Source organism: Herpailurus yagouaroundi, unplaced genomic scaffold (genome assembly GCF_014898765.1).
Source record: "Herpailurus yagouaroundi ecotype Mexico unplaced genomic scaffold, PumYag 569, whole genome shotgun sequence".
Taxonomy (NCBI): Eukaryota; Metazoa; Chordata; class Mammalia; order Carnivora; family Felidae; genus Herpailurus; species Herpailurus yagouaroundi.
In genome coordinates this window covers 479,136-493,565 of record NW_024412786.1, presented here as the reverse complement: position 1 = coordinate 493,565, position 14,430 = coordinate 479,136, and positions in this window count along the sequence as shown.

Here is a 14,430-nt window from a genome sequence, read left to right as displayed (position 1 = left end):
GTGGCCAAAAGTTTATACCGTCCAATCCCTGCCCTCAACCTCCAGTATTTCATAAACCCTCCCCTGCCCCTACTTTCCACCCTCTTCCCTCCCTCCTTCTCTACCCTATTCAAATACTCCTATGAGTTTTTAATATCTTATGCTCCTCCCCTTCCCCCCCTCCCAGTTTGGAAATTGACAAGGGACCGAATGGAAGCAGCCAATCAGAGGCTTTGTTTCAGGCTCCTCCCCCTCTGTGAGAGCAAATGGGAATCTCCTGCAGCAAAGAGGGAGAAAAAGGACCACAGACGCTGGCCCTTGATCCTCCAGATCCCAGCAGGGTCCAAACTCAAAACCAGCTTGTCACTTCCTGCCTTGCAGCTGGAGGTTCCGCCCACTAGCCACCCTAAGCCTTCCCACCACCCTTTGCGGATTTTCTTCGCTGGTCTGCCTCCTGCAGGCAGGAAGGGGAGACAAGGGAGGAGGGAAGGGGGAGGGTAGAACCGAGCCAGAGAGAGCCAGCACCAACTGCCACTTTGACGCCAGGCACTGCCCTAAGCACTTTGCATATACGGACTCGTTTAATCTTCCCAGTAACTTTCTAGAGATAAGTACTGTTTTTATCCCCCATTTGAGAAATGGGCACAGAGTGGTTAAGTCACTTGCCCAAATTCACACAGCTAGTAAATTGTGGAGTCAGGATTAGAACACAATCCACCTCTGGAACGCATGCGCCTGACCCCCTCCACTGCCCAGGGCTATGAGGCACTGAGACTTTGGCCTCTTGCACCCCCAGGACTTGGCTTCTTCCCCTCCCTCCTGGACTGAAAGGAGAGAGAAGGATAAGGGGGAGGAGAAAACGAATCCTGGTCAGAACCATGCAAAAGGAGGGATGGAAGGCAGTTTGGAGGTCACAGTCAGGAAAAGAGGAGGCTATCCAATCCCCTGTGTCGGCAAGAGAGCTCATTTCAAGGAAGTCCCGGGCGGTGGGAAAGACAGCCCTATTAGCGCCCCCGGTGGCAAGGGTCAGGGCACCAGCCATCCCCTCTTGCAAATGTGCCTTCTCAGTCATGTTTGTCCCCCTGGTACATTGCCCATCACTCATTCCCCTGCAGCTGACTCAGCCCCTCCCCATCCCTCGGGGAAAGTCCACACCTCTGGAGTTGTACACATTGTCTTCCAGGTAAGACACAGGGCTCTAGCTGAGTCAGGGCAACCTGGAGAGGGGAGGTAACCCAGAGCTGCCCTGAAGAAGCCACAAAGCCCTGGGACGGCACACACCAGCTGCACGGAATCCATTTCCCCAGCTGCTGGCCAGGAACTTCCTGTGCTCACCCCATACCTTTGGCCAGACGGAACCTTACCTTCCTTCCATTTTTAAGTCACCAGCAGGTGACTTCTGACCTGTCTCCTCAAGGAGTCATCTGTCGAACACTGGCTCACATCCCATCCTCTCACAGTGGCCCTGAGCCTGAGTTTTTATACTGTCACGCCTCACTTCAGTGGTCTCAGATGTTGTCCCCAGTTTTGACCATAAGGTCCTATCATCGGCCAGGATTTGTAGGACCTTTGTGGCCACCCTCAGTTTCTCTATCTGCAGCTCTGAGCACTCCCTGGCCGGGAGGGTACACTCAGGAGGTTTCTCAACTGCATGGCCCTGGTAGACGGCTCACCAGAAGCCACCTTCCTTGGGCTCCACGCTTGTACCCCAGGACCCACCTCTACAACCCAGGCGTCGGCCCACACCAAGCCCCTTCACTTCTTTCCTTTCCCAAGAGTTTTCATGACCCCTCAGAGAATAGAGGCCCAAACAGTTCAGCTTTCATATCATGTGGAAAGCTGAATAATGGACCTCCAAAGGTGTCCACATTCTAATACCTGAAACCCGTGAATATGTTACCTTACATGGTAAAAGGGACTTTGCAGGTGCCATGAAGCTGAGGATCTTGACAGGGAAATACAAAGCAAAACCACAATGAGATACCACCTCACGCCTGTCAGAATGGCTAACATTAACAACAGATGTTGGTGAGGACGTGGAGAAAGAGGAACGCTTTTGCACTGCTGGTGGGAATGCAAACTGGGGCACCCACTCTGGAACACGGTATGGAGGTTCCTCAAAAAATTAAGAATAGAACTACCCTATGACCCAGGATTGCACTACTAGGTATTTATCCAAAGGATACAAAAATACTGATTCAAAGGGGCACATGTGCTCCAATGTTTATAGCAACACTATCACCAATAGCCAAGGTACGGGAAGAGCCCAAAGGCCCATCGACTGATGAATGGATAAAGAAGATGTGGTGTATAGATACAGTGGAATATTACTCAGCCATGACAAAGAATGAAATCTTGCCCTTTGCAACTACATGGACGGAACTGGAGGGTATTATGCTAAGCAAAATAAGTCAGTCAGAGAAAGACAAATATATGATTTTACCCACATGTGGAATTTAAGAAACAAAACGGATGGACAGAGGGGAAGGGAAGCAAAAAGAAGATAAAAACCGAGAAGGGGACAAACCATAAGAGACTCTTAAATACAGAGAACAAACGGAGGTTGCTGGCGGGGTGTTGTGTGGGGGGGATGGGCTAAATGGGTGATGGGCATTAAAGAGGGCACTTGTTGCGATGAGCACTGTAAGCGATGAATCACTACATTCTATTCCTGAAATCATTAGTACCCTATATGTTAACCAATTTGGGCCTAAACTTTTTAAAAAAGCTAAGGATTTTGAGATGGGGAGATTATCCTGGATTATCTGGGTTGGGCCTAATGTGATCATAGGAGAGGGAGGCAGGAGACCAGAGTAGGTAATAGGAGATCTGACAACAGAAACCAAAGTTTGGAGTGGTACAAGAAGGAACAACAAGCCAAGAAAGACAAGCTGAAAAAGACAAGGACATGGCTTCTCCTCTGAAGCCTCCAGAAGAAACAATGCCTTGCCAATACATTGATTTTAGACTTATGATTTCTAGAACTATAAGAAAATTGATTTGTGCTGCTCTAATCCACCAAGTCTGTGACTTGTTGCAAGAGCAGTTGGAAACTAATGCACATCCCTTATTCTCAGACGCCTCCAGAGTGTCAAACTGGCCCATAGAGGTTTTGTTTTCTCATGAGTGATTTTTTTGGTGGAGATAGGGTTTTACTGTCTAGATCACCATAGGCCTCACCACTCCCTATTGTCCTATACCTGGTCAGAATCACACATTTATAATACCATACGGTCCTTGTAGCTACTAAGTTTGGAACTCCTAGACTGCTCTCTGTTAAACTCCCAACTCACTTTTATATGAATTTAAAATTATGGGAAAGATTTTTGTCCCAGGGATAGGAAGCAAAAGAAAAGCACTGGATGGACCCCATTGCCCCATTGTTCCTCCTCTTTCAAGAAAACCACCTAAAGATGTTCTCTGAGATGTAGTCATAGCTCACGTTGTAGTCATAGAACTGTAGCTGACTCTATTGCAAAAAGCTGGAGTCATAAGCTAGACGAAATTGAGGCTCAGTTTCCCTGACCAGCTCTAGTGAGCTCTGTTCCTGCTTCTTCTAAACTCTTTCCCCAAGAGAAGCCTATACCCAGGAGCCAAGTTCCATTTGAGCCACACACATAGAAGAAACCAAACAGTCTGTTAGTGCCTCAATTGGTCAGGGTTTAGATTTAGATGGTAGACAATGTTGGGTCTGGATGGGGTGTTCGGAACTGTGGCAGCCATCTTGTGACCCAGCAGGGAAACCAGAGCAAGGGTTAAGGCAACAATTGAGAGTGACGTTGTGCAAAGATGAAACTAACCTGAGGTTTGATGATGTCATTGAGCCACTGACTTAACCAATCTTGAAGTCACCTACCTCTACTCTAATTGTTAAGTGTAGGAATTTAAACGTAAATCCTCCTTCCTCTTTAAGCCATTGTGAATTGATTTTTCTGTGATCTACAGTTAAAGATAGCAACTGGGAAAAAAAATTTTTTTAACAAAATAAAAAAAGATATCAACTGGCCCCTGGCTGGTTCAGTCAGTTAAGTGTTTTAACTCTTGATTTCAGCTCAGATATTAAAATTTTTTTAATGTTTTTATTTATTTTTGAGAGAGAATGAGCAGGAGAGGAGCAGAGAGAGAGGTAGACACAGAATCTGAAGCAGGCTTCAGGTTCTGAGCTGTCAGCACAGAGCTGGACACAGGGCTCAAGCTCACCAGCTGTGAGATCATGACCAGAGCCGAAGTCGACGCTCAACCAACTGAGCCACCCTGGCGCCCCTCAGCTCAGATCTTGATCTCAGGGTGGTTAGTTCAAGTCCCAGGTTGGGCTCCGTGCTGGGTGTGGAGGCTACTTTAAAAAAAAAAAAGACATCTTAATTAATATATTTTTTACAACTTTATTGAAATATAATAGACAATTAGTTGCTCATATTTATGGTGTACATTTTGATGAGTTTTAACAGAGGCATACACCCATGAAACTATCAAGACAATCAAGATAATAAACATATCCATCACTACCAAAAGTGTACTCGTGGGGCACCTGGGTGGCTCAGTCTGTTACGTGTCTGACTCTTGATTTCAGCTCAGGTCAGGATCTCACTGTTCGTGAGTTGAACTCCTGCATTCGGGGTCTGAGCTGACAGCGTGGAGCTAATCTGCTTGGGATCCTCTCTCTCTCTCTCTCTCTCTCTCTCTCTCTCTCTCTCTCTCCCCTTCCCCTGCTTATGCTCTCTCTTTCCCAAAATAAATAAACTTTTTTTAGAAAGTTTCCTCATGCCCTTTCTTTGCGTGGACATTTCTCTTGAACAAATATCAAAGAACGGAATGGTAGGTAGTATATAAGGCATTTGTTTAACTTTTCTTTTTTTTTAATTTTAGAGGGAGAGAGCACGCAAGCAGTGGAGAGGGGTAGAGGAAGAGAGAAGGAGAATCTTTTTTTAATGTTTATTTATTTTTGAGAGGGGGGAGAGAATGAGCAGGGGAGGGGCAGAGAGAAAGGGAGACACAGAATCCAAAGCAGGCTCCAGACTCTGAGCTGTCAGCACACAGTCCGACCCAGGGCTCGAACCCACAAACCATGAGATCATGACCTGGGCTGAAGTCGGACGTTAAACCGACTGAGCCACCCAGGCACCCCGAGAGAGGGAGAATCTTAAGTAGGATCCACACTCAGCATGGAGCCCAATGCAGGATTTGATCCCACATCCCTGGAATCATGACCCAGGCAGTCCTAAGAATAACAAATTTTCCGAAGTGGTTGTAACATTTCACATTCCTACCAGCAGTATATAAGAGTTGCAGTGGCTCCACATCTTGCCAAAACTTGGTATGATCTATACTTTAAATTTTAGCCACAGTAGTGAACGTGTGGTAGTACATTATTATACTTTTAATTTGCACTTCCTTAATGACTAATGATGTTAAACAACTTTTCAGCTACTTATTTCCATTTAGATCTCTTCTTCGGTAAAGTATCTTAAAAAATGTTGCATGTTTTTAATTTAATTGTTTGATTTCTTATGATGGAGTTGAAAGATTTTTTAAATATATTCTAGAAACAAATCCTTTGCCAGTTATGTGTTTTGCAAACATTGTCTCCAAGTTTATAGCTTGCTTTTTCATTTTTATAACAGTGACTTTTGAATGGCAAAAATTGTAAATTTTTGATGAAGGCCAATTTACTGGTTTTTTTCTTTTATAGTTTATGCTTTTCTGTGCCTTATTTTTAAAATATTTGCCAAACTGAAGGACACTAAAATTTCCTCTTAAGTTTTCTTATATAAATGTTATAGTTTTTACTCTTACATTTATGCCTATGTTCCATTTTGAGGTATCTTTGTAAATAATGTGAGGAAAGAGGGCTGTGATGCATTGCCTTTTGCATATGGATATCCAACTGTTCCAGCAGCATTTGTTCAAAGATTTTTTTTCATCAATTAATTGTCTAGACATCTTGGTCAGAGATCAAATGGCCCTGTGTGTGGCTCTATTTCTGGACTTTCTATTCCATACCACTGATCTATTTATTTGTCTTTACATGAGTACCACACTGTCTTGATTATTGTGACTTTATAGTTAGTTTTGAACACAGATAGTGTAGATCCTTTAACTCTGTTTAGCTCTTTCAAAGTTGCCTTGGCTAGTCTAGAGCCTTTGCATTTCCATATAAATTTTAAAATCAACTTGTAAATTTCTGCCCCAAAAAGCTGCTGCAGTTTTGGTTTGTATTACATAAAATCCAGAGATCATATTGGAAATAATTGACATCTTTTTTAATGTTTATTTATTTATTTTGAGAGAGAGGGAGAGAGAGATCGCAAAAGTGAGGAAGGAGCAGAGAGAGAGGGAGAGAGAGGATCCCAAGCAGGCTCCACGCTGTCAGCACAGAGCCCAATGCAAGGCTTGATCTCACAAACAGTGAGATCATGACCTGAGCCAAAATCAAGAGTCAGACTCTCAACTGATTGAGCTACCCAGGCACCCCGGAAATAATTGCTATCTTAACAATATTTTTTTTTAATATTTATTTTTTACAGAGAGAGAGAGAGACAGAGCATGAGCAGGGGAGGGGCAGTGAGAGAGGGAGACACAGAATCCGAAGCAGGCTCCAGGCTCTGAGCTGTCAGCACAGAGCCCAACGCGGGGCTCAAACTCACAGACCACGAGATCATGACCTGAGCCGAAGTCAGACGCTCAACCAACTGAGCCACCCAGGCATCCCGCTATCTTAACGATATTAAATGTTCCAATCCATGATATAGTTCTCCATTTATTTAGATCTTTAACTTCTTTAAGCAATGTTTTGTAATTTTAAATGTCTAGGCCTCGCACATATTTTATCAAATTTATCCCTAAGCATTTTATGCAATTATTAATATTTTTATTTCAATTGTCCATTGCTACCATATGGATATACACTTGATTTTTGTATACTGACTTTGCATCCTGAAAATTTGCTAAGAACACATTTGTCCCAGTAGCTCCTTTTGTAAATTCCTTAGGATTTTCGGTAAAAACAATCATATTGTCTGCAAATAAAGGCAGATTTCCGTCTTCTTTCCTTTCTGGAAATCTTTCATTTATCTTACTTACATTATTACATTCCAATACAATGTTGAACAAAAGTGGTGGGGGAGTGAATATTCTTGTTTTTTTCCTGAACTTAGAAGGAAAACATTTAGTCTTTCACAATTAAGTATGATGTTAGCTATAGTTTTCCCATAAGTGTCGCTTATCATTTTGAAAAAGTTCTCTTTTATTCCTAGTTTGCTGAGATGTTGTGGATGTTGAATTTTGTCAAATGCTCTTTCTGCATCTATCGAAATGATCATACAGTTTTTTTTAGTCTATTTACATGATGAATTACATTAATTGATTATTTACAGTTAGATCCTACTATCCAGCAATCACACTACTAGGTATTTACCCAAAGGGTACAAAAAAACTGATTCAAAGTGTGTGTGTGTGTGTGTGTGTGTGTGTGTGTGTGATATTATTCAGCCATAAAAAAGAATGAAATCTTCCCATTTGCAACAATGTGGATGAAGCTAAAGTGTATTATGCTAAGCAAAATAAGTCTGTCAGAGAAAGACAGATATGATATGATTTCACTGATATATGGAATTTAAGACACAAAGCATCAAACTCTTGATTTCAGTTCAGGTCATGATCTCACAGTTGTAAGGTTGAGCCCTGCATCAAGGAGCCTGCTTGAGATTCTTTCTTTCTCCCTCTACCCCTCCCTCTGCCCCTTCCCCACTCACTCACACATGCTTGTGCTCTCTCTCTTGCTCTCTCTCTGAAAGAAAGAAAGAAAGAAAGAAAGAAAGAAAGAAAGAAAGAAATAGAAAACAGATGAACATAGGGGGAGAAAAAGAGAGAGGGAAACTATAAAACAGACTCTTAACTATAAAGAACAAACTGAGGGTTGCTGGAGGGGAGGCGGTGGGGGGATGGGTTAAATAGGTGATAGGGATTAAGGAGGGCACTTGTGATGAGCTCTATGAGCCACTAAATTCTACTTCTGAAACTAACATTACACTATATGTTAACTAACCGGAATTTAAATTAAAGCTTCAAACAAACAAAAAATAAATTAAATAAAGTTAAATCAATTTTGCATTCCTGGGATAAACCTCACTTTGTCAAGATGTGTTATCCTTTTTATATATTTTTGGATTAAATTTAATAAAATTATAAAGAATTTTGCATTTATGTTCATAAGGGATACTGGTCTCTAGTTTTGTTTTACTGTAATGTTTTTGCCTGTTTTTTTAAACAATTTTTTTAACGTTTGTTTATTTTTGAGAGAGTGAGTGTGGGGAAGGGACAGAGAGAGACAGACAGAAACAGAGAATCCCAAGCAGGCTCAACGCTAAGCTCAGAGCTCGACTCAGGGCTCAAACTCAGGAACTGAACCATGAGATCATGATCTGAGCCGAAATCAAGAGTCAGACACCTAACCAACTGAGCCACCCAGGCACCCCTGTTTTTGCCTAGTTTTAAGATCAAAGTGTTATGATTGAATATTTGTATCCCTCCAAAACTCATTCGTTGAAATCTGATCCCCAATATGATAGTATTTAGAGGTGGGCCTTTGAAAGATAATTAGTTCACGAGAGTGGCATCCTCATGAATGTGATTAGTGCCCTTATAAAAAGAGGCCAGAGAGCTAGCTCTCTCTTTCTGCCATGTGAGGACACAATGAGAAGTTAGCTATCTACAACCTGGGAAAGATTCTCACCAGAGCCGAACCATGCTGGCACCATGATCTCAGACTTCTAGCCTATAGAACCGTGAGAAATAGATTTCTGCTGTTAATAAGCCACACAAAAATAAATACCATAAATAAGTTTATGGTATTTTGTTATAGCAGCCTGAGCAAAGACACAAGGTAATACTGCCTCATAGAATGAGTTATGGAGTATTTTCTACTCTTCAACTTCGTGTAAGTGTAGAACTTGGTATTACTTCCTCCCTTAAAATGTTTCACAAAATTAGTCCATGAAGGCACATATGCCTGGAATTTTCTTTTCAGGGTGGTTTTTAATTACTATTTAATTTCGTTTAACATTTCTTAGAGTGGAGGTCTGCCACTGCTAAATTTCTTCAACTTTTGTATGCCTGAAAAAGCCATGATTCTGTCTTTGGACGTGAAGGATATTTTTCCTAGGTATTGAATTTTAGGTTGACAAGTTTTTTTCTTTCAGTTCTTTAAAAATATTTCTCCATTATCTTCTGGCTTGCATGGTTTCCTACAAGCTATCCAAACTCCTAAATCTATTTCTTCAACTCTGAGAGAACACCTACTTTCCTCCCTATCCCCACTGTTCTATAGCCTTGAAATGTTCACCACTGAACAAATTCATAAGGTTCATTTTGTTTGTTTCCCTCCTCTCAAGGGATAACTGTCCTGTGCTTCCTGTTGTCTTATGTCTAAAACAGTTGTTGTAAATAATTTTACAGGCTTTTTATTAGTTTAAGGCAGGAGAGTAAATCCAGGCTCTGTTACTTTTTGGCTGAAAGCAGAAGTCCCAACAACTGATATTATAGTCTTCATGGCTTCTTGCCAATACGTTTCTATAAATAGAAACAACTGAAAAAATAAAAAACAGTATCTTCTGATTTCTATACATCCATGAAGATAGGATGACAACAGAATTAAAGAAGACATTACTCAGGGTGGTGCCTGTGTACCTCAGTGGGTTAAATGTCCCCCGTCAGCTCAGGTCATGATCTCGTAGTTGGTGAGTTCGAGCCCCACGTCGGGCTCTGTGCTGACAGCTCGGAGCCTGGAGTCTGCTTCAGATTCTGTGTTTCCCTCACTCTCTGCCCCTTCCCCACTACTTCTCTCTCTCTCTCTCTCTCTCTCTCTCTCTCTCTCTCAAAGATGAATAAACATTTAAAAAATAAAAATAAAATAAGAAGATATTACTCAGAAATCCTGAACTTGGGGCTGAATGAAATAAACTATCAAAACACCTGTCTTGGGTGCCTGAGTGGCTCAGTCGGCTGGGTGTCCTACTCTTGATTTTGGCTCAGGTCATGATCTTATGGTTTGTGAATTTGATCCTCATGTGGGGCTCCATGCTGACAGTGCAGAGCCTGCTTGGGATTCTCTCTCTGCTCCTCCCCTGCTCTCTGGCTCTCTCTCTCTCTCTCAAAATAAATAAATACTTTAAATTAAAAAAAAAACTATCTTTTCTGCTCCAAAGTATGAAAGCTATTGAGAGAGAGACAGCAGTCAAATACCTCACTATGGAGTCAAAAGCAATCAAAATGCATGCTCTCTGAAGGCAGGGAGAGCTCAGAAGAGAGGAAGAACAAAAATACCCAGAAATGCCCTGTTCCTTCTCTCAGACTTGCCATTCGGATAACTCACTTCTTATTCCACAAGGAAACAAAAAGTCAGGAGAATGGAAGTTTCTCCCATACCTCCCACCTAGCATCTTCCTTTCGGGAGGGATAAAGTCCACTTCCAATTACACTAAGAACATTGTTGTCTTACAAGCATTAAGGATGGAAAAGAAAATATTCCAGGCATGAGGAAATAGCAAGATCAAAAATAAGTCTCCCACCATAAACAACCAAAAAACTAAAGAAAATGAGGGAAATCATTTTCAGACATTGGACAACAGGTGGTACAGGACTGTAATTTCTTGAAAAGGGAAACAAATAATGTGAGACCTATTTATCATTATTCAGGCTTTCTTCCCCTGGGGCAATGTCTGGACTGCTATGTAGAGAAATGGAATCCAAAGAAAGTCTGCTGATATCATGGAGCTGAGGGGGACAAAACAGAAGTACAGAGTAACCAAGGCAGCTAGAATTTGCAGCATAAACTTCTGGAGAGGAAAGAGTATGCAAATATAGAGTTCCACAAATCTACAGTGTATATAGAGAACTCTGCAACTCAATATAAAGAAGTCAAACACTCAAATTCAAAATGGGCAAAAAGGGGGCGCCTGGGTGGCTCAGTCGGTTAAGTGGCCGACTTCGGCTCAGGTCATGATCTCACGGTCCGTGAGTTCGAGCCCCACGACGGGCTCTGTGCTGACAGCTCAGAGCCTGGAGCCTGTTTTAGATTCTATGTCTCCCTCTCTCTGACCCTCCCCTGTTCATGCTGTATTTCCCTGTCTCAAAAATAAATAAAACATTTAAAAAAAATTTTTTTAATAAAAAAACAAAATGGGCAAAAAGAAGATGGCCAATGGAATGGCCAATAAGCAAATGAAAAGATGCTTATCATCATTTGTAATCTAGAAAATGTAAACCATGAGATAGCATTACACATCCACCCAAATGGCTAAAATTCCAAAGGTGGGCCATACCAAGCACTGGAAAGAATGTGAAGTAACTGGAACTCTCATTCATTGCTGGTGGAAACAGAAAACTTGAAAACACTTTGGGAAACAACTTGCAGCTTCCGATAAAGTTAATCACACACTTACTGAATAACCCAGCAATCCCACCTCTAGGCATTTACCCAAGAGAAATTAAAACATATGTCCACATATTGGACACAGGTGTTCACAGACACTTTATTTGGAACAGTCAAAAACCGGAAACAGCCCAAATGTTCATTAACAGGTAAATGAATAAACAAATTGTGGTATACCCACATAATGGCAATAAAAAAGAATGAACTATTGGTATACTACAAAGTGGATAAATCTCAGAAACATTTGGCTGACCGAAAGAAGCCAGACACAAAAGAATATGCACTGTATGCTATTCATCTGAAATTCTAGAAAAAACAAATCTGTTGTCCAAGGCTAAGTAAAGATTGACTGGGATATGTCACCAGGACATGGGGGAGGGGGACATGATGGAAACGTTCTATATAGTGGTTATATGAGTGTATAAGTTTGTCAGAACTTGTGAAAATGTGCCCTCAAACATGATGGATTTTATTGTATATACTAAATCTCAATAGACTTTATTAAAAAAAAAAAGGATTTTAGTAGGGGGCCTGGCTGGCTCAGTCAGTGGAATGTACAACTCTTGATCTCAGGGTTGTGAGTTCAAGCCCCACCTTGGGTGTAGAGATTACGTTTTAAAAAAATAAAATCTGACACATGAAAAGATGCTCAACGTCACTCCTCATCAAGGAAATACAAATCAAAACCACACTGAGATACCACCTCACACCAGTCACAGTGGCTAAAATGAACAACTCAGGAGACAATAGATGCTGGCAAAGATGTGGAGAAGCGGGAACTCTCTTGCATTGTTGGTGGGAATGCAAACTGGTGCAGCCGCTCTTGAAAATAGTGTGGAGGTTCCTCAAAAAATTAAAAATATATCTACCCTATGGCCCAGCAATAGCACTGCTAGGAATTTACCCAAGGGATACAGGAGTGCTAATGCCTAGGGGCACATGTACCCCAATGTTTATAGCAGCACTTTCAATAATAGCCAAATTATGGAAAGAGGCTAAATGTCCCTCAACTAACGAATGGATAAAGAAATTGTGGTTTATATATACAGTGGAATACTACTTGGCAATGAGAAAGAATCAAATCTGGCTATTTGCAGCAACATGGATGGAACTGGAAAGTATTATGCTAAGTGAAATAAGTCAGGCAGAGAAAGACAGATTCCATATATTTTCACTCATATGTGGATCCTGAGAAACTTAACAGAAGACCATGGGGGAGGGGAAGGGGAAAAAAGTTACAGAGAGGGAGGGAGGCAAACCATAAGAGACTCGTAAATACTGAGAACAAACTGAGGGTTAATGGGGGGTGGGGGAGAGGGGAAAGTGGGTGATGGGCATTGAGGAGGGCACCTGTTGGGATGAGCACTGGGTGTTGTACGGAAACCAATTTGACAATAAATTATATTTAATATATTAAAAAAGATATATTGAAAATAAATAAATAAATAAATAAATAAATAAATAAATAAATAAATAAAATCTTCTTTAAAAAAGGATTTGAGGATGTTTAATCAGCTAATGGGATAGACCATGGTAGACATTTCCTTGATTTTATCTGTTATAATTCTGGGAAGGAGAAAATTTGGGGGTGGCTTGAAGAAAATATTATAATGAGAAAAGAGACCCTGCTGATATATACCTCTGAAAAGTGTTTACTTTTTGAGGGAAGGTTAAGCTGTGGCCCTGGCTTGGAGCTGGGGAGACTCAAAAAGCCAAATGATGGGGCACTGCACATATTGCTCCTCACAAGGAAGGCAGTTTCTGCCACCTGATCCAACTTTACCTACCCTTTAGAAGGCTTTGAACAACAATTAACCTGTCGAATATTTTAAGTAAGCCCCATGCCCAGTATTGGGCTTGAACTCAAGACCCTAAAATCAAGAGTTAGATGCTCTACCAACGGAGCCAGCCAGGTGCCCCAACCTGTTGGGTCTTAATAATTGAATGTCCTACTGTGAAGTCACAGTTTAACTTGGCGCCTTAGAAAAAAGTTATAAAAACTATAGCTGGCCATCAGGAGGCCTAGGGCTACAGGAGACAGAAGAATTGGTGAGCTGAAGAGACAAAGGGCACTCCCTCTCCTCCCTCTGAACGGAAAGACAGAAAACAGTTTGAGGGAGCAGGAGGCCTCAGCCTAGCTGCTCTTGCTAGGTCCTGCCCATGGTCTTCAACAACCTCCTGCAGCAGGTGGAGGGTGTCGGGTGCTTCCAACATATCCAGGTCACTCTAGTGGTCCTCTCCATGCTCCTGATGGCCTCCCACAACACCCTGCCTCCCCTTCATTGTCCCCCACTGGGGACTACCCTTTCCCAATGGCACAGAAGCCAATAGCAAGCAAAAAGGCCACAGAGCCTTGCATCGGCGGCTGGATCTATGACAATAGCACCTTCCCTCCCACCATCATGACTGAGATGAGGAAACCTGGGTCCCCTACCTCCCTTCCAACCCCTATGTTTCCATTTTAGCAACCCCACACACAGATACAGACTTTTTGACCCTAACCCAAGTTTGTCTAAATGTGGGAAAACACTGGAGCTATGAAGACCTTTGCCCAAAATATGGGTAAGACAACAGTGGTTGGATTTGCAGACTTTCTGGTAGAGGAAATTATGGAAGCTTTCACAGGAAGCTGCTCTTTACCCCCTCTGCCCCCACCAGAGAGAGATACTGCTCTGCAAGTTTGATATTGTTTTGGTTTCCCTGGAGGATTGGAAAATTCTACAGGGTAGGGAGGCAGGGAGGTGATACAGAGGAAGAGAGAAAGGAGGTGTGTGAGTGGTAGAAGGAAAAGGGAGTATACCTGAGCAGGGAATTTGGGGGTCAGGGTCCTAGAGACAAAAACAGTTTACTGACTTCATCTAGAAATAGCTCTCAGCAGCTGAGGCCAGGAGATGGAGAGCAGCCAAGAAACTAAGTTGGGAAAGAGAACAGAGTTATGAGGGGTCATTTCATCTCTACTGACTTAATGCCCCTCAAACACACACACACACACACACACACACACACACACACACACACACACA